Source organism: Canis lupus, chromosome 13 (assembly GCF_003254725.2).
Source record: "Canis lupus dingo isolate Sandy chromosome 13, ASM325472v2, whole genome shotgun sequence".
Taxonomy (NCBI): Eukaryota; Metazoa; Chordata; class Mammalia; order Carnivora; family Canidae; genus Canis; species Canis lupus.
In genome coordinates this window covers 7,085,981-7,113,626 of record NC_064255.1, presented here as the reverse complement: position 1 = coordinate 7,113,626, position 27,646 = coordinate 7,085,981, and the positions used below count along the sequence as shown (strand labels likewise).

Genomic DNA, 27,646 nt, shown 5'->3' with positions numbered 1-27,646 from the left:
AAGGAGTAAATTAAATGAATAAGTGCACACCTGTATGAATATATATTCCTGCCTGTGAACTAAAAAAGGTGTTTTAAAGCTCTTTTAACCTATTGGATATGTAAAAGATAGTTGATGGAATTGAATGTATTCATATATAAAACTGTGAGGTTTATGATTAAAAATAAATATAATTTGTATATATTTTGATGTCATTAAAACCATCTTATCACAGTATAAGTCAAAGGAAGTAAAACGTCAATTTCCTCATTTGTCAACTCTAATTTTAACAATTCCAACATCTTAGTATTTATTCTCAACTTTAGAGTTATCTCTAGAAACTTCTTCTCTTGTGATGAAGAATTGTATACAGGAAGTTAAACGTCCTTCAGTTTTACATCAGCTCTTTCTCTATTAACTTCATTAAGAGTTACATTTTTAAATGTATTTAAAATTGCATCTAACGTTGATCCCATTTTAAAGAAGTTAATTTTTCCTTATTTATTCTTTTATTTGTATGTGTATATAAATCCATTTCAGAAATACAATGGGGCACCGAGTGGCTCAGCCAGTTAAGCGTCTGCCATCTGCTTGGGTCGTGATCCTGGGGTTTTGGGAGAGCCCTGCATAGGGCTCTCTGCTCAGTGGGGAGCCTGCTTCTCCCTCTCTTTCTTCTGGCCACTCTTCCTGCTTGTGCCCTCTCTCTGTCAAATAAATCAATAAATAAAATCTTTAAAAAGAAATATATATGATTAATATAAAAATACATATGCATATGTATAAGACTATGTATATAAATACATGTTCTTTTTAATATACATGTTCACCTATATATAAAAAAGTTTTATGAATGGTGTACATGACATGTTTAAAATAGTTGTGGGGTTTTTTGTATGGTGTTATTTTAATTATTTCTTTGGACTTAGCTGTGTATTTTGGATTTTTAATAATGTAATTTCATGGACTCCTAACCTACCTAAAAGCATACTTTATATGAAATCTTTCATACAGTAAAGTGTCCAGAAGATATCTGTTCTTCCTTGAATACCATTCCCAGATTTAACTAATTCATCTTAATACAGAGTGAGCAACTAATAGGTCTAGTAGTACCTTTCCTGCTTAGAAATGTCAATAACTTTAACGTGGCCTAAACTTAATATGTGTCTAATGTTTGCTTTCATTTGAGAATTACAATGAAGAATAAAACTGAATCCCACTGAATCTTCAAAATCAAGCTGAAAGAAATTTTCATAAGCCAGCCTCTGGGAGAAAATCAGAAATTACAAATTTATTTTTTAACAAAGTGAAGAAAAGTATAACATAAGAATGTTTATACACCAGGACTTTAAATGACCTTTCAAAAGTCAATAAATTCAATAAGAGCTTTATTTGTTTTGTATGAGTGAGTTTTTAAAAAAAATTCCATGTAGCTCTGGACTTCTCTTGAGACACTTTTAGAATTATGTACTTGATATAATTCTCTGCAAACACCCAGTAGATTACATTAATCCTAAAATCAAGATATGTGTCATTCACTTCTGTGTTCTCACAATCATTGGGATACTACAAGTAAAATATGACTCTGTGTGTATGTGTGTGTATGCATATGAGAGAGAGAGAAAGAGAACTAGTTATGGTTAGTTCATTTGGTTTTGTTTAATACATGGATGGTTGGCTGAATGAGTAAAGTAATTTTATGTTGTCCCTCATTTTTGTCAAGACAATGAATTATGTGTGCTCCATTCTGATATTAATCATGTAGTATGACATTTTGTCTCCAAGTTTTTAGCTTCTTTGAGAGATAATTGAAAAATATAATTGTATACACTTTAAAGTGCACAATGTGCTGATTTGATATACATATACATTGTAGAATGTTTGCCGAGATTAAGGTAATTAACACATCCCCCACCTCATGTAATTAACATAATTAACTCTTTAGTGTGAGTGTAGTAAGAATGCCAAAGATCTACTCTCTGTAGCTTTCATGTATACAGCACAGTATTACTAACTACAGTCACCATGTTGTACATTAGGAATATATATTCATATATATTGATCTTATCCTCAGAATTTACTCTTCTTGGGCAGCCCAGGTGGCTCAGCGGTTTAACACCACATTTGGCCTGGAGCATGATCCTGGAGACCCCAGGTCAGGCTCCTTGCATGGAGGCTGCTTCTCCCTCTGCCTGTGTCTCTGCCTCTCTCTCTCTCTCTCTCCACCCATATCTCTCACGAATGAATAAATAAAATCTTAAAAAAAAAAACAATTTACTCTTCTTATAACTGAATTTTTCTACCCTTTGACCTACATCACCCCATATCTCCCTTCCCTCAGCCACTGGCAATCACTGTTATCTTCTGTTTCTATATAATCAGCTTTTGAAAAAAATTTTATATATAAGTAATACATACAGTACTTTTCTTTCTTTGTCTGGTTTATTTCACTTAGTATAATGACCTCCAGATTCATCCATGTTGTTGCAAATGGCAAGATTTTCTTCTTTTTTTTATGGATACTATTCCTATATATATATATATATATATATATATATATATATATATATATATATACATACATACACCCATTTTTTTATCCATTTATCTGTTGAAAGACATGTAAGTTGTTTCCATATCTTGGCTATTGTGAATAACGTTGCAATAAACATGTGTGTGCAGACATCTCTTTGAGATATTGATTTCAATTCCTCCAAATATATATTAAAGAATGGAATCTCTGGACTTGAATAAACATTGTCAAGCAATCAATGATTTCTGTTTTTAATGTTAGCATCCCTGGATGCTCAATGTCTATGACCATTAATTCATTAAGGGTAGCAAAATTGTGATATGCTAATTCTATCACTTTATTTTACTTGTTAGATAACAAATAATTGAATAAAGAATTGTTCCCTCTCATCTACTATTTGTTTACCCAATGGGATAGTTCATAATGTAAAAGTCAAAATAAATGTTGGTAATTTCCTTATAACTACTGTTTTAATCTAATCAATTGGTTTTAACTTCATCCTCAGAATGGAAACAATTAGATTTCCTTTTTTAATGAAAAAGTATTATTACAAACTCAAGAATGTAGAAATATTCCATAGGTTTATATCTACTGCAATTCTTACCAATTCTTGAACTTCATTAGAAGTTCAAATTATGTTATATTTGGTCAGTTGAAGCTTCTTCAAATTCTTTTGTCATATTCTAGTAACAGTCTTTCATAGCTATCTTGCTATTGGTATATTAAGATGTTCCAAATTCCTCTTGTACAGTTCAGTTCCAGACCTGGAATCAGCCAAAGAAGACCTGTTAATGGGAATGGTATTTTAGAAACAACTGGGCATTAGGGATGGGCATTGCTACCAAGTTGGTCATTACTTCACTACTGTTTTCCATTATTTCCTTGATTTTCTTTTTCAAGGAATCCTAAATCTATATGATAATTGCACTTCCTGTATTTGTTAATTTCTCTTCAATGGTTCTGTCTTTATTTCTTCAGATTTTTAAATCTTTCCTTTTAACCTTCTATTTAGTTTAGGGCTCTGACCTTTCAGACATTGGTCCTCCACCACCAGAGTGGGCCAAAGCCCTTCTTGTTCAGTTCCTGTGCTCAGATTGGCACTCCATGAAGTTTGCTACTCAGGAGCTCTCTTGTTCTCTGATCTTTTAGGCACTCTGTTGCTTTCCTCTGTTCTCACACACATTGATGGCCTTGGTCTTCTGGCTACTGGTGTTCCTTCCCCATCTTTTTATATTTTGGAGTGTGTGGCATACCTTGTCATTTTGTTTTGTTTTCCATGCTATCCATGTGATTTAGTTTCACTGTGGGGTTTTGCTCTCTGTTTTTATTTGGGATTTTTGAAAATCCAGACTCCATGCTAGCATTGCCACTGCCATTTTTTTAGATTCCCCCTTTGTAAGGGCACTTTTGTTTAAGGAACAGTACACATTTTCCTCAGTGTGGCTTCAAGTAACCTATTCTTCACTTACAGAGGAAGAACTCTTCCCCTTTGTTCATATTTAGATTAAGAAAAATACTTCTACTCACTAAGCTACAGAAATTTATTTTGGTTACTGTTATCATTTATGGTGCCAAGGATTTAAAATTAGTGTTATAATAATTGTTTGGGAAAAGATTCAAGCGAGAAGCTATTACTAGTCCTATATCTCCTCCAGATTGAACCAGCAAGTTGTCACTTCCTTTTTACAGTCTCTTCATGCTCCATATGTTATGCTATGTGAAACTGACAAGTGCTAATATGTCACAAGGTGCCTTGTTGCTATGAAAATAAATGACCCATGAACTAGAGCTCTCAAATAATTTTTTTTTCATTCTCAGAGAGGAAAATAAGGCAAATGACAAAAAAAAAAAAAAAAAAACAAGTGAATATTACTATTTAATCTCAGTTTCTCTGGGGAAATGTTTTAGGTTTAAGTTCCTTTGGGAAAATGTTCATTTTTAATTTCATTTATTTTTCATTCATTCCAGGTTTGGACTTTAAAAATATGTAATAAAAATTAATGATCTACGTATCAATTGGTTTGATCAATCCTTGATGATCAGAACATCAGTTTTTAAATCAGCAAAATGAGCTTATCCTATACTTTAGAAGCAATTTTAACAACAAAAGTTGAAATAGATTCAATCATTCAAATGATGATTACTCTTATTTCCTGCAACTAAGGATAATGATGAAGAGTTGGACACTCCCTGCTTTCACATTGTTCATGTCCAGTGATATAGAAATGGGCTTTTCTGTAAATCTAGTCTGTTGATTAACTGTGTGACTCTCAATGAGTCTTTGGCTCTTACTTTTTTAATCTGTCAAATGAGGATAAGGTTTATAATTGTCTGCATAGAAGCATGCTAGAGAGAGCAGTCTGAAAAGATAATGAATGTGCAAATGCTTAGCATATAAACTATAGTGCAGGGCTTCTCTTACTTGTTAAGCCTCTTCTTGTGGACTCAAGAAGTGGCTGAAACCTCTTGGAGTTTCCACGTGCAGAGTTACCTAATGAAGGAAAAAAAAAAGTGCCTAGATTCAGTAAAATAGAGATTTGAGGATCACCAGCACAGAGAAGCTGTTGGAAGCAATAGGATGAAATGAGATCAATTTGTCCAAGAGAAGAGACAGATAAAACAAAATGACTGGGCTATGGGATGCAACATTTAGATGTCAGATGGAGAAAAGTCAGGAAAGATGACAAAAGGAGAGAGGGGGAGAAACACAAGAATATGATGTCACCTAAGAGAAAAATATCTCAAGGAGGAGCGAGTGGTAAACCGTGTTGAAAGGAGCTAAGAGGTCTACTAAAATGAGATTAAAAAATTTTTAATTTTTACCCACTCTAATGGATTTGAAGTAATATCTCACTCTGGTTCTAATGTTCACTTTTCTAATGATTGATAATAGTATGTATGGGTCTTTTTGTATGTTTATTTGCTAACCTATATCTTCTTTGGTCAGTTGTCTATTCAAATTTTTGACCCATTTTTAAAAATAGATTGTTTCTTTTCTTATTACAGAGTTTAAGAATTCAATACTAATTTAGATACTAAATCTTTTCGCTGGTAGAGTTGCCATAACAAAATGCCACAGACTGGGTGACTTAAACAATAGAAATTTATTTTTTCACAGTTCTGGAGGCTGGAAGCCCAAGTTCAAGGAGGTGACAGGGTTAGTTTCTCCTGAGGCTTTCTTTTTGGCTTGCAGATGGCCATCTTCTTATTGTGTTCAAAGGTCTGTTCTTAGTGCACGCACATCCCTGATGTCTCTCCTTCTTATAAGGACACCTGTCATACTGGATTAGGGCTCCACACCTATGACCTCATTTAACCTCATTTAACCTTCATATGAATTTTGGGGAGACATAAGTCAGTCTATAATACTAGGCCTTTGTCAGATACTTTTTTCGGTGTGTGATTTTCTTAGTATTTGCTTGGGATTTCATTTACTCTATACATCAATTTAGAAAGAATTGGCATTTTAAGAACCTTGGGTCTTTTTCTATGTGAACCCTGAATTTTTTTATTTATTTAGGTCTTCTTAATTTCTCTTAACAATATTTTCTAGTTTTCAGTGTACAGGTCTTAAACATTTATATCATACTTACCTTAAGATATTTCATATTTTGATGCCATTGAAAATTATTAATTATTATTATTATTATTAATTATTTAACCTCAATTCCTTGTTCATTGCATTTGTTTTGTATATTGACTTTGTATCCTTAAATATGCTAAAACACTTAACAGCTCTAGCAAGTTATTGTAGATTCTTTTGGATTTTCTATATAAATGACCAGGCTGTCTTTGAATACTGGATAAATTAGTCCATTTTATCCAAGGAGTACATTTTCCTTTTCAACGAGATGTCTTTCATTTCTTTTTTTTAACTATTGCACTTGCTAGAATCTCCAAAACTGAATACAAGAGGTGGGAGTAGACATCTTGTCTCATTCCTGATCTTAAAGGGAGAGCATTCAGTCTTTCCTCATTAAATCTAATATTAGCTGTAGATATTCATAGGTTCCCTTTATAAAGTTAAGAAAATTCCTTTCTGTTCCTACCTTGCTAAGATTTTTTATCATGAATGGACGTTGAGTTTTGTCAAATGCTCTTTTCCTGCATCCATTGAGACAATTATATGGTTTTCTTTTTTACTTGGTCAACATAATTAATTTATTGATTGCTTTTCAAATGTTAAACCAACCAAGCACTTGGGATAAATACTTCTTCGGAATGATATGTATACTTTTAATATGTCTGGTTTTGATACAATAAAATTTTGTTTGAATATGTGCATCTATGTTCATATGGGTAATCAATCTATATTTGTTATTGTTTTTTCTTGTAATGTCCCTCTATAATATTGGTATAAGGGTAATCCTGGCCTCATGGAGTGCATTGAGTCAATCTACTCTGCTTTAATGTTTTAGATGAGCTTGTGTAGACTTGATATTATATTTTCTTTTAATTTTTGGTAGAATTTATCAGTGTAGCTATCTGGGCATAGCATCTTTGCTGAGGAGAAGTTTTCAACCACAAAATCCATTCTTTCAATAAATATAGGGCTATTCAGTTAGCCTATTGCTTCTTGAGTTAGCTTTGTAGTTTGTGCCTTTCAATGAATTTATCCATTTCACTGAGTTGTTAGATTTGTAGTTGTAAAGTTTTCATGATATTCCCTTATTATCCTGATAATATCTTTAGAATCTGTAATGATTCCTCCTATCATCTTTGATATTGCTAATCTACATTCTCTCTCTGAATAAAGCTTTATCAATTTCATTGATCTTCTCAAAGTATCAGTTTTAAGCATCATTTATTTGCTCTATTGATTTTCTGTTTCTATTTCATCGATTTCCACTGTGATCTTTATGCTACTTTGGAGTTCCTTTGGTCTTCTTTTCTTACTTTATTAAAGAAGAAGCTGACATTAAGATCTTTTCTTAAAGATCTCCCTTTTCAAAATGGGCATCTAGTGCCCCAATTCTCCTTCTAAGTATTGCCTTAGCAGCATCTCACACTTTTGATATGTTGTGTTTTCATTTTCATTCAGTTCAAAATACTTTCTATTTTCCTTTTATTTTTTTTCTTTGATCCTTTAGTAGGAATGGACCATTATTCTTGGTCCTACCTGAGCATCAGACCCTGTTAGTTTTAACCCATCAGATGGTTCTTTTCCCAAACTTGGGTGGTTTCCTTGCAGGCATGAACCAGTCAGTGCTCTACTGAATACTAAAAATGGACCTTCTGCAGATTTCTGGAGTTCTCTCTCTATGCAATTATCTTCTCTCTGTTACTACTGATTTCATTCCCTCACGTAAGGGAGTCTGTCTAGCTCCCCTGGGGCTCCCTTTTAGTGTCATGGACTGGAAACTCAAGACAGTAAGCTAGGAAACAGTAGAGCTTATCTCATTTGTTATTTCTCAAGGTTATTGTCGTCTATCGGCTGATGTCCTGTGTCTTAAAAACAACAATTGTTTCTAATATCTTCTTTTTCTTCTTTTTTTTGTTTAATCCAGTAAGAGGCTAGATCTGGTCATCACATTTTGTTATTCCATCTAGTCTCAATACATAATTTTGATCCTGGATTTATTTCCTAATCCATGTATCTTAAGAAGTAAGCTACTTTTCTAGATTACACTAAATCCAGCTGAAGCATCATTCAGCCCACTTGTCTACATTATGTTAAAATATTTCTGCCTACCACCTGACTCACCAAATATTTGTCAGTGAAATTCTATCACCTATGCAAGGAGGAAATATCTTCCATTTTTCTCAAATTCACTTACTTTTATTGATAACTTATGAGATATTTTTGCCTATCCTTATCCTTCTAAGAAGATAAAATTATAAAAGAATACTTATACAAATGGAACATATACAAAGAAAGAAAAAGATGACAATGTCTTTGAATTGATGTTTGTAGTACTGTATATGACAATAATTATAACTATAAAAAGTCAGAATTCAAATACTCTTTCTTTATGCACACTATTCATCAAAAATTCAAACTATAGAATGTTGAAAACTCCATATCTTAGGAAATAGTGCATTTATCCTCAGAAGACTGATTTCTTTGTGTGTGCTTATGCCTTCCCTTAAATCTGGGGTAGTAGGGGGGATTTCATTGTTCATTAACCACTTCTATGGTCAGTTTCAAAGTCACAGTGTCTATCATAAATTTTAGAAATATAAATCTCAAATGTTAAGAACTTCAATGAATATATTAGACTTTGTTTATAACACCTTCATATTGAATATTGAGAATCTGTCCTTGGCGGCCATCTTAAAATTGGTTTTCTTTCAGAAATTTCAGTCAGAAACAGAGAAGACTATATATAAATCAACACACTAACACAAAGTCTGGAATATTATATATGCCATATTGCTTCTGAGACTAATGTTGAGGGGGAGCCCAAGATAAACCTGTAATTTTTCTTCTGGAGTGTCACTATTATGAACATTGCAAGTGGTAAAAAAAAAAAAAAAAAAGGGCAGTGGAATTGTTTAGCATAGCATCTTGAGGACATCTGCCTCTAACACTTTATCACATCAGAAAAAGATGTACTAAAAATGTTCTATGTTGTGAAATGATAAATGCTTTATAAGAAGGCTCAGGAATGACCTTCCTTTTTCTATTTCTTTCCTGAAGCCTTCTCCTGTCAGTAATTACCCTAACAATGCTGTCCACATGCAGTAATTAACTCCTTCTTTTTTCTCCATGACACAATGCTCATTTCCTACTCCCAGCTTTCAAGGCTTAACCCATTTACAATTCATTCTATATATAACTTTAAAAGAGAGTACAACAGCAGCTATGTTAGATAGCTCGATTTGCAAAGTTCAACTGAATATTTAAAAAAATAATAAAAAGATGATCCTAGATGAACTAAGAGGCAATAAGGCCCCACCAGGGGAATTCTATTCCCAAATGATATTTTATACATAAGTTGTAAATTTTTCTTTTTCCAATGTTTGGTTCAAATGACAAAATAAATGACAGGGAAAATGGAAACCTAGATTTTAAATTAGAGATTGACTCGAGAGAACTATAACGCTAAAACTCTTTAAAAAAAAAAAGATTTTATTTATTTATTCATGAGAGACAACAGAAAGAGGCAGAGACACAGGCAGAGGGAAGAAGCAGCCTCCTCACAAGGAGCCTGATGTGGGGCTTGATCCCCAGACTGGGGTCATGCCCTGAGCCAAAGGCAGACACTCAACTGCTGAGCCACCCAGGTGTCTCAAATGCTAAAACTCTTATGCTTAAAATCCAGATTTGGCACACAAATCAGTCACCATTCACCATATACTCAAGAAGAGCCCAACTGAAATAACCAATATACCAAATTCTGTGATTGAATCTGTCTGATCATAGGGGATTCCCTATGAAAGACTGGAACAAATAGACATATTCTCCAAACACCTGCAAAGTTGGGAAACCTAGATTTACAGTAGCAGTTAGGATATAGAAAGATACAAAATACCTTTTCTTCCCACTGAAACAGTAAGAAATTACTGCATTAACAAGTTTCTATATTCTGAAAGAATATAGAATATATATTCTACATATGAATATTTATTCATATAAAGCTGAAACATTGTCTGAGTGGTGGTGGTGAGCATTGCCAATGTTATGTTTATTGCAGTTAAAAAAAACTAAAAGTATTTGAAAATGTGGATAGTCCATACTCCTAAATTTGTATGGGTGTATTAGGAGAAGTGACTTAGGGTCTTGTGAAAGAGGCTTTATGGGATGGGGTCTCATGGGCTTCTCCCAGTTTTCTTGCTAGCTGATTGGATATCTCCAATGGAAGTTTCTGTTTCTGCTTGGCAAAGTTTCATTGATTCATTCTGTTTTAGTGCATATTTCCTTATAAATTCAAACATTTCACTAAAAAAATACATATTTTCATTAAAGAGATGTGGACACAGAAATCTAAAACCTAAAATCAGATGAACTCAGAAAGATGAGCCCTTCTATAGTAACAAGGGAACAGAGGAAAGAAACTTTGTAACTTTTTATTTTTAGTATTTTATTTATTTATTCATGAGAGACACACACACACACAGAGAGAGAGAGAGGGAGAGGGAGAGACAGAGACACAGGCAGAGGAAGAAGCAGGCTCCATGCAGGGAGCCCGATGTGGGACTCAATCCCAGGACTTCAGAATCACTCTGGGCTGAAGGCAGGCACTAAATCACTGAGCCACCCAGGGATCCGGAAACTTTAATCCCTGAGACCCATGGTTGAAGTTGTGGTGAGGGTAGAGGACAGACTGATAACAAGCATCTATAAAATGAAATGTTTGACTTGCATTAAGGAGAAACTGACAAACTTCTGACCAACCTGCAAACCAGTGTGTCAGTATTTAATCTGGAAAAAGCCCAAACTCAAGGATAATGTTCTTTTGCTAAATAATACATTTATACAGAAGTTTTGTGGAGTTATCAGAGGTTAGGAATGATTAAAAAGCCAAAAAATCTCTCTGGTTTCAAAGAATCCCAAATCTGATGTCCAGATGTCTCTTGTTTATCATCTCACTGTCATGAGCCTTACAGAACCCAGCTCCAGAGTCTGTTGTCTTGCCATCACAGTGTCAAGACTTCATAGCATATGGCCTTGAAAATCCCATAGTTTGTGGTACAGAAATCTCATGGTTTGCAAAAACTTGCTCTAAGGATCTCTAGATCTCCCAAGTCATACAGATTTAAGGTCTATCTAGCAGGTTCAAGGTCATGCAGTTTTGAGGTCTAGCAATATTATAACGTTTAGTTCCAGTGACCTCCTGGAAGGATAGCCTGAATTTCCTTTCAAAATGTTTTAGAATTTGTTGTAACCAAATTTACAACAAATTTACAACCAAATTTATATTTGATTATAATATAATCAAAACAATCAGTCCCCTTGGTGGCATAGTGAAATGGGGATTGGGCTGAAAACCAGAAAGTCTTATACACCTGGTACTTACATTCCAAGAATATTTGACACAAGAGTAGGAAGACCAATGAACTTGAATGTAAGTCAATAGAATTCAAAATCATAGCATAGAAAGAGAAAAGACTGAAATAATGAACTTGGGGTAGGCAAAGATTTCTTAAACAGGACACAAAAAGCACTCATCATAAAAAATAGGTAAATTAGACTTGTTTAAAATTAAATAATTGTGCTTTTCAAAATACACTGTTAAAAAATAAGAAGTCAAGCCACAAAATGAGAGAAAACATTTGCAAACATTTATCTAACAAGAGACTCAAATTCAAATACACATGGCAACTCATATAAAGAAAAACAACTCAATAATAATGGCTAAAAGTTTCAAAAAACTTTATAAAAGGTATATATTTAAGTAGCCAATAAGTACACTGTAAGATACTCAACATTAGCCATCAACAAAATCAATAATGTGATATCACTTCATACCTATTTTTAAAAACTGACAAGACCAAATGCTGATAAAAATTTAAAGCAAATGGGCCATACCAACTTCTTGCTAGACATGTCTCCAGAGGCATGGAAACCAAAGCAAAAATGAACTATTGGGATTTCATCAGGATAAAATGCTTTTGCACAAGAAAGGAAACCAATCAACAAAATTAAAAGGCAACCTACAGAGTAGGAGAAGATATTTGCAACTGATATATCAGGTAAAGGTCTAGTAGCCAAAATCTATAAAGAACTCCTCAAACTTAACACCCAAAAAACAAGAAATCCAGTCAAGAAATGGGAGAAGACATGAACAGATATTTCTCCAAAGAAGACATACAAATGGCTAACAGACACAAGACAAAATGCTCAACGTCACTCATCACCAAGGAAATACAAATCAAAACCACAATAAGATACCACCTGACACCAGTCAGAATGGCTAATATTAACAACATAGGAAACAACAGGTGTTAGCCAGGATGCGGTGAAAGGGGAAACTTCTTCTATGATTGGTGGAAATGGAAACTGGTATAGCTACTCTGGAAAACAGTATGCAGGTTCCTCAAAAACTTAAAAATAGATCAACCCTATAACCCAGCAATTGAGCTACTAGGTATTTATCCTAAGAATACAAAAATAGTGATTCAAAGGGGCACATGCACCCCAATGTTTATAGCAGCAATGTCCGCAATAGCCAAAATATGGAGAGAGCCCAGATGTCCACTGACAGAAAAATGGATTAAAAAGATGTGGTATACACACACACACACACACACACACACACACACACACACAATGGAATATTACTCAGACATCAAAAAGAATGAAATCTTGCCATTTGCAACAACATGGATGGAACTAGGGGGTATTATGCTAAGCATAATAGAGAAAGAGAAATACCGTATGATTTCACTCATACATGGAATTTAAGAAACAAAACAGATGAACATAGGGGAAGGGAAGGAAAAATCCAATAGAATAAAAACAGAGAAGAAGGCAAACCTTGAGAAACTCTTTAACGATAGGGAACAAACTAAGGGTTGCTGGAGGGGAAGTGGGTGGAGAGATGGGGTATAATTGGGTGATAGGCATTTAAAAAAGAACATGCACACAGATATTTATTCCAGCTTTGTTCCTTTTTTAAAAAGGATTTATTTATTTATTCATTAGAGATACAGACCTAGAGAGAGAGGCAGAGACACAGGCAGAGGGAGAAGCAGGCTCCTCGCAGGGAGCCGGATGCAGGACTCGATCCCGGATGCGGGGATCACGACCTGAGCCTAAGGCAGGCGCCCAACCACTGAGCCACCCAGGCATCCCATGGGTGATGGGCATTAAGTAGGGAACTTGATATAATGAGCACTGAGTATTACATGTAACTGATGGAACACTAAATTCTACCCTGAAATTAATAGTACACATATGTAAACTAAATTGAATTTAAATAAAACTAAAAAAAAAAAAAAAGCAAATGGAACCATCATACATTGATGACAGTAATTAAATGATCCAATCATTTTGGAAAGCAGGCAATTTTTCATAAACTTAAAGATATTCCTACCCTATGGCCCAGCATTTCCACTCTTATTTACCCAAGAGAAGTGAAAACATGTGTCTATGGGATTTGTTTATCAATGTTCATGTTAGCGTTATTCGTTTTCCAAACAAGAAATCACCCAAACATTCATTAACATGGGAATATGTAAACAAACTGTGGAATATTCAGATAATAAGGGTTCCCCTGCAATAAAACTGAATAGACTACTGGCACACACAACATAAGTAAATCTCTAAATATTATACCAAGGGAAATAAGTCGATACAAAATGCAAATACAATACTCTCTCAATTATTTGAAATTCTGAAACTTCAAGTGGTGATAAGACTAGAATCAGTGGTTTGGAGATGGAGGATTGGCTGAAAAGGAGTGTGAAGAAACTTTCTCTGGTGATGGAAATTGTTTGTATCTATATGGGAGCCGTGGGAACCTGGTATGTATATTTGTCAAAGCTTATTGAACTGTTTACTTAAAATATGTATATTGTATGTGCATTAAGTAAATTCAACAAAGATGATTGAAAAACAAAAAGAAAAGAGAAACCACTTTAAACAGAGCAAGTGTGAAAATATTCTGAAGATATTTATATTCTTAGTGAAAGATTGATTATAACTGCCATTTATCAAATATTCACTACTGGGGGACCGAGATAAACATTTTCTACACACAATCTCATTCAAAACATCACAGTAAAACTAAAAGTTTCCATTAGCTCTAAATACCTAAATGCAATAATTTTTAGTCAATCAGGTGAAAAATATCATAAGATACATATAGAGAATTTTCCTCTGCAAAACACACTACTCAGATAATAGCATTTTTTGTCTGCCTCATGGATACTGCCCTTAACATATACTGCCAAGTCATCCTTACGTTAACTAATTTATGTCCTGAAACATACATTTCACCAACTCGGCGGCTGTCAGCAAAAACGCTCCTACCATACTATATTTTGCATTTTGTTTGATATCACATCACCTCAGCTTCCACAGCTGAGTGGGTCAGCATTCCTGTGTGACTGTATTGCCAAGGTATCTTCTAACAGGGTGATAAAGATAAATCAATGGATACCAGCTGTGAGGAAATCAACTATCAGCACAAGATTAAATCTTGTTTTGTCTTCTATCATTTTATAGCAAAGTGACTAAGAATAGTGTTGGATCAGTTTGTTTCCTTTGTTCTCATTCTTCATTCCAGTCTTCTGGAAAGCAGAGAGGACTTCTGGAAAGTCCTTCAGTCCTACAAAGTTCTAAAAAGTCTCAATTTGTCCTTAAACCAACATACCTTTAAACAGTTGATTTTAGATCACATATGTAGCCTTGAAATGTTATCAAATGTCACAATTCCTCTTCTAGATTTTAAGTACTATATTCTGTGTTGATGTTTTAATATTTAAAGCTATAAGCCTGAATACCAATACTCTGAAAGGAACTATTACAAGGCTACATCTGTATGCCTATTTCATCTCTCTGAGAAATGTAATTGATTGGTATGATGTTTTTATTCCCACAATCTCTTCCACATAGCATTAAAAATTCAATGTTATCTCTCAGAGGAGATCTCAAATCCTATTACACTACTATCTCCAAAATAAGAAAAACCTATTTAAAATGTGTAAGTCCTGCTTTTCCATCAAAACAATGTATGATGCATGATGATTCAAAGATACGCAACATCCTTCTTTTTTATATTGGGAATTAAGAATGGAATCTGTAACTTCATTTACATCCCCATTCTTGTGTTTTTAATAGCTTATAAAGGCCAAAACTCTTCATTGCTTATGTTATTTCCAAAGGTAGGCAGTAAATAATCCTCAGGTTTAGTGTTCTGTTTTTACATGATATCCTCCTAGCTAGGATTTCTGCAATAATATCCCCATCATTTTCACCATGAATTTCTTGTGTTCCAAATAACAAAATATACAGCGAGTATATAGGAGCAATTCATGCCAGGTAATGAAGGTATCCACCTAATAGCCACTTAACTTCTGTTTTTCACTAACATAACAAATTGTGTTCAGGATAGCAATGTACTTAGAGATAACAATTTAATATCTCAGCCTCAATTGCAGTTAAGAATAGTCATGTGTTATATTTCTCGATGATGGGATGTTAGAGATGGCTTTTTCTTATGAACAAAAAAAGAAGTCTTTCTGCCAGGAATATAAAATAATGGGCAAGAAGCTAGTGAACATGAGGAGAAAAGATTCATGTTAAGAACAGAAGTTATGGAAATTGGAAGGCCATTGAGTTTTTGATGGCATACCGGAGCAGATGCACCCAACCTAGACTACATAGTTTTCCAATTTCATGTTAAGCAAGAAAAACTAAGCCACATTTGGTTAGCTCCACTTTTTGTTCTTTAGTTATCTGTGCCAGACACAATTGTGACATGTTCCATTTAACTAGTTAAGGAATTGTAACTCTTCACTAAAATTTGCCAGCCCCTACCTTTTTAATCACTTCACCAATGTCCTTATCTTGACACTCAGCCTTTGCATGATTTCTGAGCCAAAAGCAAATAAAACCCGTAAGGATACTAGGCCATCATCTAGAAGGCCCTGCAATAAATCTTGCTGCTAAGAGACCAGGACTTAGCACCTGGGCATTCCTAGAGCCTGCAATACCAGATTAGTTTTATGAACTTGCCTTCTCTCCCTAGCACGGTAGCTTCTTCCAGGACTGAACTCTTCCTTAAAGTCTCAGTCTTTATGTATAAGAACCTGATATTCTGCATGGTCTTTGCTAGTGTCCTAGAGGAATAGATTCTTCTAGCTAATGAAGGTATGAGGGCATTTTCCAACCAATGACTGGAGTTACGCTGTGAATGAACAAATCACATTTTCTAATACTATCATTAATCTGTCTGGCTCCAAGAACCTCTATTTTCCTAGAGCTTCTTGTTGACTGCCTACTGGAGTAATCTCACTATTCTCACACATCTCGAAAAATTTACAGTTGTTGGGCCAGAGCTAAGCTTGCTCTACCGGTCAAATATTTTGTACTATGTTTTGGACTGGGCAAATGTCTTATTTGGGGTCAAATTTTATAGCTATTCATTTGTTCTAACATAAGGCCATCTGAATCACTAAGGTCCCCTTGAGCTTTAGGCCTGAAATCTCTCCCATTGTAACTGATCTGAGAAACTGGTACGACCTGTGACTTTATTATGCAATTTGAAATCAGAATTTCTTTAAAAATAAAAGTTTGATCTGGACATGGTTGGAAATTGCAAAGTCCATCAGAATTAATAGTTATTTTCAGCTTGACATTAAAATAATAGAAAGTGACTTCCCCTTGTTTTTGGACTTTAAAAATCTTGAAACTTTGGAGAAGACATTGAACTTTAGAGGTTCACCTGGGTGAACCCATCTAAAAGGTTTTTATTTGGGGCCAAAAAGATTCCTCAATGATTCAGAAGGCCTCCACCATTCAGTAGAGTTCAGTAAGCTCTCTGCCTACCATTGTCAACTGGGAAAGACTAGTCGTATTTCAGTTGTTAAGATTTCAACAAAAGTGAATTGCTGCTTTGAACATTTTGGTGAAAGCAATATGAATGCAAATGGTGTGTGTGTGTGTGTGTGTATGTGTTGATTGAATATATATAGAAATTGAACCTATGTATGTGTGTACATGTATATATATATATATATATATATATACTTACATGTATGTATTCAATTCTGTAAGAGCCATGGAATAATTAATATAATATTTATATTTTAAAATTCAATGCTGTGATTCTAGTGAGAATAAGGACAATCTACTTAAATACCATTTTGAAGAAGTATATGGAATATCTGTGCTATGATATTCAACATATCTGTGTTTCTTCAACAAAATAAATTAACAGAAGCTCCCAAAAAGGAAAGATCCTCCAACTATATGTGTAAAGCATGTAAACTTTATAGACTTCACCTAATTTATTTTGAATAAGGAAGTGTGATTGTATATACCAGTTCTTCTTTATTCATGTGTTGAGTTTCATAATACCTATTTACCTGTATGTAAGAAACTAACTGACAAATCTATTTCGAACATTGTAGTCAAATCATTCTACCTTTTAAAAGGGTTAATAGAGATACATACATACATTTATCAGGTAATATAAATGTTACTGCTCTTTTTATTACCCTATTTTTGAGCATGAGTGTTGAAAACCATAGAACTAAAGTCAATGCTTAGTTATGGCAACTATAAGATCCTTTTTTCTTTTCTTTTTTTTTTAATTAATTAATTTAGGGATCCCTGGGTGGCGCAGCGGTTTAGCGTCTGCCTTTGGCCCAGGGCGCGATCCTGGAGACCCGGGATCGAATCCCACATCGGGCTCCCGGTGCATGGAGCCTGCTTCTCCCTCTGCCTGTGTCTCTGTGCCTCTCTTTTTTTAATTAAAAAAATTAAAAATAATTTTAATTTTGGGATCCCTGCGCCACCCAGGGATCCCAAGATCCTTTTTTCTAAATACATTTATCTCCCTTCATTGTGGCCAAAGTCTATGTAGCTTTTGATTTATCTTCCTAATCTTAAAGCTTGTTATAAGTGGTATGTTTTTAAAATTTTAAGCCATGGGAAGTCTGGGTGGTTCAGTGGCTGAGTGTCTGTCTTTGGCTCAGGTCGTAATCTTGGGGTCCTGGGATCAAGTTCCACAACAGGCTCCCTCAAGGAGCCTACTTCTCTCTCTGCCAGTCTCTACCTCCCTCTTTGTGAATCTCATAAATAAATAAATCTTTAAAAAAATTAATAAGGGATCCCTGGGTGGCGCAGCGGTTTGGCGCCTGCCTTTGGCCTAGGGCGCGATCCTGGAGACCCGGGATCGATTCCCACGTCGGGCTCCCGGTGCATGGAGCCTGCTTCTCCTCTGCCTGTGTCTCTGCCTCTCTTTCTCTCTCTGTGACTATCATAAATAAATAAAAATTAAAAAAATATATATATTAAAAAAATTAATAAAATTTCAAGCCATTTTAATTTGTGAAGGATATAAGGGGCAAATCAAATAATACTTGCACTGATATAGTCAAAATAATCAGATGAAATATGAATATTTAAATAATCTGAATCTTAGTATAAATCTTGAAATAATAATAGCTAGATTATGTCATATAACTAGTTTGACAACTACCTAAAGTGGGTTGATTATTTATTCTTAAATTATTTACAAACAGGCTGAAGACATGGCTCCTCCAAGTTAATTAGCCAGTTAAGTAACATTGTTTGAACTGTCTCAGGGACAGTGAGAAATTATAGGGGAAGCATACAGCATAATTCTTTCTCTATGACTGACCCAGTAGCATTTGCAATTAATTTTGAAAATACAAGTGGTGTAACAAAATGAAATGGCTGAGTTACAGCAATCAATATATATGTATGAGAAATAATTGCTTGCCACAGTGGTACAGAAAAAAAATGTATAATTATTTTACATCATAGAAACAGGGTTCATGCAGAAGAGGTTTAGATTTTGGAAACTGGCATTACTACTATTGACATCATTTCATTTGGGTATAATGAAAAAGGAATATAAGATGACTGAAAAGTTTTTTGAAGGTGACATCCAAGAAAGTTTTTAACTTTCATGTTTGTGTTTCAGTCTGTCAAGCTGGCGGTCTCGAAGTCATTGCACGATGAGCTATTAATAAGTGCCAAAACATGACCATCTAAATACTATATGAATTTCCTTACTCTTATACTAAGTATTTCCCATTATTGCCTCTTCCCCTTAATGAAGTAACTTCAAATTCTTTAATTTCAGCATATTTCATATGTCTAACTAAAAAATTATATATTTACATAATACGTATATGTAAAATAGGTATACATCCACACACAATACCCAACAATACTTATGCGAATATTAGAGAAAAGTAGATTCTTTACAATATATTTTTTTAAAGGTTTTATTTATTTATTCATGAAAGACACAGAGAGAGAGAGGCAGAGACATAGGCAGACGGAGAAGCAGGCTCCCTGCAGGGAGCCGGAGCCAAGGCAGGCGCTAAACCGCTGAGCCACCCAGGGATTCCCTACAATACATTTTTAAATGCTAGGAAAAAGAGGCAGAGGCAATACAAGTAGCAGAGAAATATCCATTCAGTTTAAACAAAGGCAGAAAACAGACTACATATTTCATTGAATCTAAAAATAATTAGTTTAAGATTAACAATGATTTTTTGCACCACCGTGAGACATACAAACTGCTTTCAATTGCACTATGACACATCATTGATCTGAAGATTTATTTTGATTTTGGCAATAGTAGAATGTGAAAAAAGTTCGTCTTAGAATCAATGAAATGTATATATACGGTTTTCATCTTTCTTCTGCTTTGAGTGGTTTTAAAATACTCATTCTTAAGATTCATATTTTAGATTAACATTAAAGGTAAGTTTTACCTTCAAAGTTACTGAAATGGTAAATTAAAATGTTAATATGCTGCAAAACTTTCCTCTTCCCATGAGCTATCTTTGGAGTCTAAACTGTGTTTAGTGCCCATTCATAAAGAAAAGATCTCCCCTACAAATAAACAAGTTATAGATTTAACACAAATTAGTGTTCATTATTCGTGTCTGGAACATCATGGGCCTTGCCATCTGAGTTTATAATTAATGCAGATTTGGGAACATGCCTATTTTTTATTTCTTCTAGACTAATGTTTGAAGTGTAAATCTCCATTATTAGACTAATTCCCCTTTTTTAATTTAGAACTCTTCAACTAACTTGTTATTCAGTCTTCAAAACAAATGCATTTACCTTGCCCAAATTAATAGGACCCTTAGGCAGTTGAATATTCCTTCCAAATTCTTGTGGGTTTTTTCATTATCTATTACATAACAAAATAGTGCATCTGGCATCTCACTCTGGTACAGATAAATTTTAGGCCTTACTTATTCCTTTTCTAATCAATGATAAATATTAACCCTTTAAGAGATAAAATGGCCAAAGCCAATATAAGGCTCACTCTAATTTCATTAATAGCATGACAGCTTTGAATTTATTGATAGCTTTTAGTTTTACACCTAATTTTAAATTATAGAACAGATCTCGGTTATTAATACTTCTTTTAAACTATATGTAATAGATTTCTAGCAGAGTAGGAGTGGGTTCAAAAAGGTGAAAACCGAATTTTAGCTAGTGTAAAGCTAGAATAAGTCCTATGCATGTTGCTTCTTTACAATTTATATTTTATTTATTTTTTTTACAATTTATATTTCAGAACATGAAATAGCTATCTCATAAATCTGATCTATGTTGTCTGCTATATAGAGTTAACAGTAAGGCAAGCTCCCTCCTCCGAGCTAATGACATGGTATTATCCTGATGCTGATAGCTTGATTGAGACAGCTGCTATTTGAGGTACACTGTGTAAAGGGCATATAACCAGTAGCTATTCTGACCTTGACATCTTACCTGTTGGATGTTATGTGGCAAGAGAACAATGCATGTGAGCTGCATTATAACACATTATGATGTGTTAGTGGCTGCCATGGAAACCATTTACCTGAATTAAGATGTAATAATTTATTCAGGGATCTTATAGTAGAATAATTAAAAGACTTTCACCTAAAAATTAATTTTTACTTATTTATTTTTATATTTTTTAAAGATTTTATTTATTTATTCATGATAGTCACAGAGAGAGAGAGAGGCAGAGACACAGGCAGAGGGAGAAGCAGGCTCCATGCACCGGGAGCCCGATGTGGGATTCGATCCCGGGTCTCCAGGATCGCGCCCTGGGCCAAAGGCAGGCGCCAAACCGCTGCGCCACCCAGAGATCCCTAAAAATTAATTTTTAATTTAAAAAATCAGCAATCGATATTACTATGTGCTGTTTTACTCAATGCCACATCTGATCTCTATGCCTCGATTTCCTCATCCAAAGGGATGATAATGTATCAACCTAGTCCACTTCTGGTTCTTATAGCAAATGAAATTAGGTATTGGAAAGTACCTTACATTTCTGCCATAAAGCAATATGTAGGATACACATGATTAAACTGCATTAAAAAAAGAGTTGCATTTTTTTCAAGGTTAAGGAACTGACTGGGGTAAACTCAGCTCTCCTTCAAGAAATCACATTTCAATCAGTCCGTTTCCTGTTTATGATTTAGTGCCACCTCGTGGCAGTTCTTTTAGGTTAAATACCCATGGGAGCAATTCTGGGTTCCATGGTTGTTTGGAGACTCTTAAGACTACAGAAGGGATCCCAGAAATCTTCTGGTTGCTGAAGTGTGCTCCATATTGAGGCTATTGGGAACAGATAATAGTGGGAATAAGAGACTCAACTTACACTTTCTCCTTTACTACTGCTCTTTTACTATCCCATCCTATTCTTTCCCTTCTTCCCAACTCCCCTCCAGAAGATAAGATTATTTAACACAATCCCTCTTGGAGGACATATGGAAAGGAAGTAGACGACAGGTGCAACTGCAATGTCAACAATTAGATGTAAATCAGAATCATTAGAGAGGGTTTTTTTCCTTTTGATGTTTTTTAAGCTAACGAATAACACAGATAAAGTATTCTATCACTATCCAACAGTATCTAGACATTTCTACAATAATACATAATAACAACAAAGATGTGTGGAATTCTTATAACATACTAGAATTTTTAAATGTGCCTTAGCTGTCCAAAGCTGTGATATGTTTATTTATTCTGATAATTAAAAAAAATAAAGTTGAAATGAGGCATCATACAAAAATAAAAAGCTAAAACTGTTTTTTTTTTTTCAGTAAAAGCTTCTTTTGGCTCCTGTTAAAATACTTGCCACTTCATAAGAGTTTCATAACACAAAATCCTAAATTATGTCTCCTTGTCATTCTTACCACATGTAATACTTTTAAAAATGTAATACTCCATCTCATGCAAATACACTTTGAATTTTGTTAGTTCTCTGTTAAACAGAATTTTTGTTTATTCTCCCATTTCTCCTTATTCAATCTATAAGCCATTGTGTTTTGATCATTTAGTCAATCCATGACAGGATTTATCATGTATCCCACCCCCACACTGTGAACGTGTTGAAGACTTATTATACCACTGTCCTGCAAAGTAAGGCACATTGGCAGGCCAGGGTAAATACGGAGAATATCTTACTTGAATTGTTGCTCTTAAAGGCATAGCAATAGACTGGAGAAACTTGCCATTGCTTCAACTGAGTCATTGGTATAGTTTAGAACCAAACATGGAAAAGAAAAAATGGGCAGCTGCGTCAAGCAAAGAGCCTTCAAATCCCTCCTTGTTAACACATTATGATGGAGGACACAGAGTTAAAGTATCCTGACTGTGGCTGCTCAGAGTGTCACCCCACCTTCTCTCTCCAAATGATGGATGTGACACGAATACCAATATCCATGCCGCAAATTGTAACAGGAGAATTCAAATAGACCCCAAGGAAATAAGGCAGCTTGAGTATGTCCATTCTCAACATTTAAGAACAAAAAAGAGACCCAGGTAGATATAGTTACACTTGAAAATGGACAAAAGAAAAATAAGGTTTATATGCAATCAGTATGAAAAGGAAAGAAAGAATAAGCAAGCATAAAATAGTACGCTATGTTGATTGATAAAAAGTATATGTTCAAAGAAGATTTTTTTTCCCGGATAACAAAAGAGAGATTGAATAACGTCACCTTCTTAAAGGAAATTAAAATACCAACTCTATGAAATGAAAAAAAATAATAAAAAGATAAAGAAATAGGCTGGAACAAAGGGAAGTTAGCATGAAATAAATTAAGAGAGAAAATGACATTGATGATCTTAGAACTGAATTGGAAGCAGGGAAGAAAACTAACAATGTAAGAGCCTCTGAATGGAAGACAGATTCAAGAATATCACAGTTCAAAGAATGTGATTTAACAGATGGTAATTCAAATTGTACATAATAATGGAAATTTATCTTTGAGATAAGAATGGTTTTGTTTGAATACGGAACAAGAATATGTGCCACAGACAAAAAGTCAAAAATACAGTAAGGTAAACCACTGAATGAGGACCTGAAACTATAGATTAATAGGATTTATTACATGAAGAAAAATGTGTTAAATAACACTCAGAAGCATCTTAATGAATTTACTGATCTCTAAGAATAAGGAAAGAATTCTTCAAATATCTAGACCAGGAAGAGGTCACCTATAAGTTAAAAAGTTAATCTATCTTTAAATCATTAGCAATAATAACTGTTAGATAAAAGGGGAACAATTTGTACAGAATGTGCATATACTAGGGATCTATACAGTCTTATTGATGCAAAGAGAGAATGTCAATTATGTCAATATTCAGGAATATATAATCTATATATATTCTGACAAATCTACTTGAATATATAATTTAGTGCAATGAAAATAAAAATGTACACTTCATGAAAGTTCGGCTCTGTATATATTTGAACACAGAATTAAAGCTAAATAGTTATGATTATAAATTGTGTATATATGCATATATACACACACCTATATACATATGTATATATATAAACATGTATATAATACCTATCTCTCTATAAAACTTGTTTTATATATATATGTATGTATATATACATAAAGTACCTGTCTCTCTATGAAACTTCTTAAGAAGAAAACCTGCATTTGATAACAATACTAAAGAGAATAAAATCCTATAGTATAGGGTGACAAATCCCCCAGAAGGAAGTAGCTAAAAAGTGGTAAGATTAATATTCTACTTTCCTCATACCCCATTAGAGAGGTGATTCATTAGATATTGTGCAATTTAGAAAGAGTATAAATTTAAAATATTATTTAAAGTTATAATTATATACTTTCTAAATTACAAAGCAGAAAATTAAAAAAAATAATACAAAAAGTCATTTAATAATAACTTTTCTAGTAAAAGACTCCAATGATTAATATAAAAAGATGTCAAATTAGGGTACCTGAGTGGCTCAGGGGTGGAGCATCTGCCTTAGGCTCAGGGCGTGATTCCAGGTGCAGGGTTGGAGTCCTGCATTGGGCTTCCCCAGGGAGCCTGCTTCTCCCTCTGCCTATGTCTCTGCCTCTCTCATGAATAAATAAATAAAATCTTTTTTTTTTTCTTAAAGAAAGAAATACTAGGGAAATAGTAAGAAACAGTAATAGTTGATTACTTGTATTTAATTTTCTCAGTCTTTGACAGATCAAGTAGACAAAATATAAATAAGGGTACTAAGCCTACTTCTCTGTATATATTAAATAGAACACACTTTCTTTTTAGTAATCATTTTATGAAATTGATGTCTTATAAGGCAATAAGTAAATCTCAATCAGTTTAGATTTACTTATTGCCTTATATAGGATTCATATTTTAAATGAAATACATACAGTAAGACTAGAAATACATGACAAACAGGAAAAAAATCAAACCCAGACTATAATAAAGATTTCAAAAGTCTCTCAGAGTTCCAGTTCCAGCGTGGTGAAATAAGCCAATGCTCCTACTGATAATAAGTATAAAACTCTGACCAAAGCATGAAAAAAAAAAAAATAACAACAACAAAACCCCCACTATCTAATGACTCTGAAGAGGAAGTCAGAGCAAACAGATATGGGAAGGGAGTCTAACTTGGAAAAGTGGCAGGCACAAAGGTGATTTTTTTTTTTAACTGTTTATAGCTTTGACCTGAAAGCTGCTAAAACTCTGGGAGGCTAAAACTCTGGTAGAAAGATTACTATCCCTCTAGCCAGAGGAACGGGGGAAAAGGACTGCAGCAATCACTACCAACTGCCAAATTAGCAGGGAGGAAATTCTTGAGGGGAAAGAGCAGGAGGAAGTGTTCCCCTAATTCTGTGCATGAAGACTGCATTTGCCTTATGATGGCTCCTAAAACCCACATGCTTGAGACAAAGTAAGAATTTAAAGAGAGCCCAGACAGCAAGACTCCACATTTTCTCTCTACGTTGTACAGGCTCAGATACAGAGCAAGCAGTTAATTAGGCTGTAAGAGATCACGGCCATATACTGGGTGAACAAATGAACAGGAGAAGTATGTGAGACAGTGAAGTCTGACATGATTCCTGGGGTTTGTTTTGTGTGATCAGGTGGACAGTGGTATGGGGGGGGGGGCAGAAAGATTTCCTTTAGGAAGTGTTAGTTTTGGAATATCTGGATAATCCTGTTAAATGTATTTAACTTACCAGTATATATCACATGAAAAAGAGCCCTAGGAGTGTATATTTGGGAGCCACTAGAGTATATGGTATAATTGAAACTATAGAAAATCGAAAATTCCCCAGGAAGAGTGACCTATATTGATAAGCATCCCTACTGAAGCCCCAAGTATTGTTGGGGTATGCCCATTCATGCATGCGTGTATTTCCTCCTTCATTCACTCAAGCGCTTAGGCCCCACATGTTCTAAGCACTGCACTAGGTACTCTATACAACCATAAACTCTTAGCCAAATGTAATTTACTTTTCCCGAGTAAGTTTTAGAGATATTTAATTAACAAACAGATTTCTCCACTGCAGAACTGTTCAGTTCCTGTGTTCTTTTTTCATTGCTCTGTAATGAACTAATATAGATGTAGCTGTTTTAAAATAAAACACACCTTTACCATCTCACAATTTCTGTGGCTAAGGAGTGCAGCTACATTTCAGCTGATTCCTTCACTCAAGATTCTCACAAGGCTACTATCAAGATGCAGCCAGACTACATTCTTATGCTGAGGCTTGAATAGAGAAAAATCCACTCCCAAGTCACTTGGGTTATTGGCAGGATTAATTTCTTTGCAGTTGAAGTACTGAGGGTCTGCTTTCTTGCTGGCTCTGAGCTAGAGGCCACCCTCAGCTTCTAGAGGTTACAGGGCATTTCTAGGGGTTGCCTGCTATTCCTTGACAAGTGCCTTTCCCAACATGGCTATGTATTTATTCAAACTAGAATCACTCTAGATGATAGCAAGTAGAGTTTATATAATGTCACATAATCATGGAAGTAACTTGCTATCATTTTTTTGTCATATTCTATTGGTTAGAGTCAAGCCACAGGTGCTATCCTCAGCTGGAGGAGACACTGGGTGGGAACAGCAGGAGACAGATCCTGGGGCCAACTTAGATTTGGCCCACTTGAGTCCATTAGATGGCATATGTGTATATCCACATATCCAGTAAGTAAATGAATACAGCATTATGTCCCAACATTTTTGACTGGAAATATTGTTATTCCAGAAAACACATCTGGGAAATGCTAGCAAAGGAGGAAGTAAGCTCCACAAAACACGTTTAAATTCCTATTCATTTTCACTTACCTCTCCTCCCCACTTGCTATTTCTTCGCACACACAGAAACCTTATATATATATGACTTTATGAAAGTCATATGCGAGGCATATATCATTATAAAAAACTTGTTTTCCCAGCTGCTGAGTGGAATCATTGCTTGTTACCACTATAATTAGGCTTGTTCCAGGCTTTTTGTGTAAGTATTACATTAAGAAAAAGAACTCAAGTTGCATGGACTGGTGTCACCACATTATCATAATTTTTCATGAAGAATATTTCATTAGGAATCAGTGAGTCTCATATACCCAGAGGTATTTTTCCTTGGGTCTTCCCACAATTTCTCTCTAGAACTCAGGCAGACATCCTGGACCAGTCCAAGAGGTACTATGCTATTCTCTACTTTTCCCAGAACAAGGATCCCTATTCTTATTCCTCCCTTCCAATAAATCAATTTATATTAATACGTAGCATTAGGCCTCTGTCTCAACCTACTCAACAGACCCACTCAAAGAGTTTAAATACGACTTTGTAACACCTTTGACACCTTCAGTGTCTCAACTACAACCATTTCTTCTGTGGAGTTTCCATATTATGCCAGCATGGAAATCAAGTGAAAAAAAGAGACGGGAGGAATGTAATATCTCTAAGAAATGGCCTCAGATCCACAGGGTGGAAGATGCATAGGAAAGATCGCATCTGTAATAGAGCTGGCATCAGCCTAGGATGTAGAGTTGGGATGGCATCAGGAGAACTCCAAAAAAATCTCTCCTTTTTCATTTGAGGAAGCTGGAATTTGGCAGTTTCCAAATTATGCTCTGTGTTGTCCTAGGGTTTAGGAAATTTCCTCTGGGTTACTTCCTGGAACAATCTGGAGATTGAACTAGACCACCTCATTCTTATACAACCCAGAGCAGCACAAGATTATGTAAGATTTATAATGTTTGTTTGATGGTAT

At 34.6% G+C, this 27,646-nt stretch overlaps 1 long non-coding RNA gene across 6 annotated transcripts in view; it reads right to left on the bottom strand.

Moving 5' to 3' along the window:
- Positions 1-27,646, bottom strand: part of LOC112662432 (uncharacterized) — a 99,043-nt gene that overhangs the window by 6,743 nt on the left and 64,654 nt on the right. For 2 of the 6 annotated variants that reach the window (XR_004814634.2, XR_003138521.3), the window contains exons 2-3: positions 4,932-5,000; positions 3,114-3,273 (exon numbers count right to left, since the gene is read on the bottom strand). This is a non-coding gene — a long non-coding RNA (uncharacterized LOC112662432). Of the gene's footprint in view, positions 1-3,113; positions 3,295-4,931; positions 5,001-20,888; positions 20,935-27,646 lie in introns of those variants that run through there. The other 4 variants (XR_007401875.1, XR_003138523.3, XR_003138522.2 and 1 more) reach the window with 3 other exon arrangements.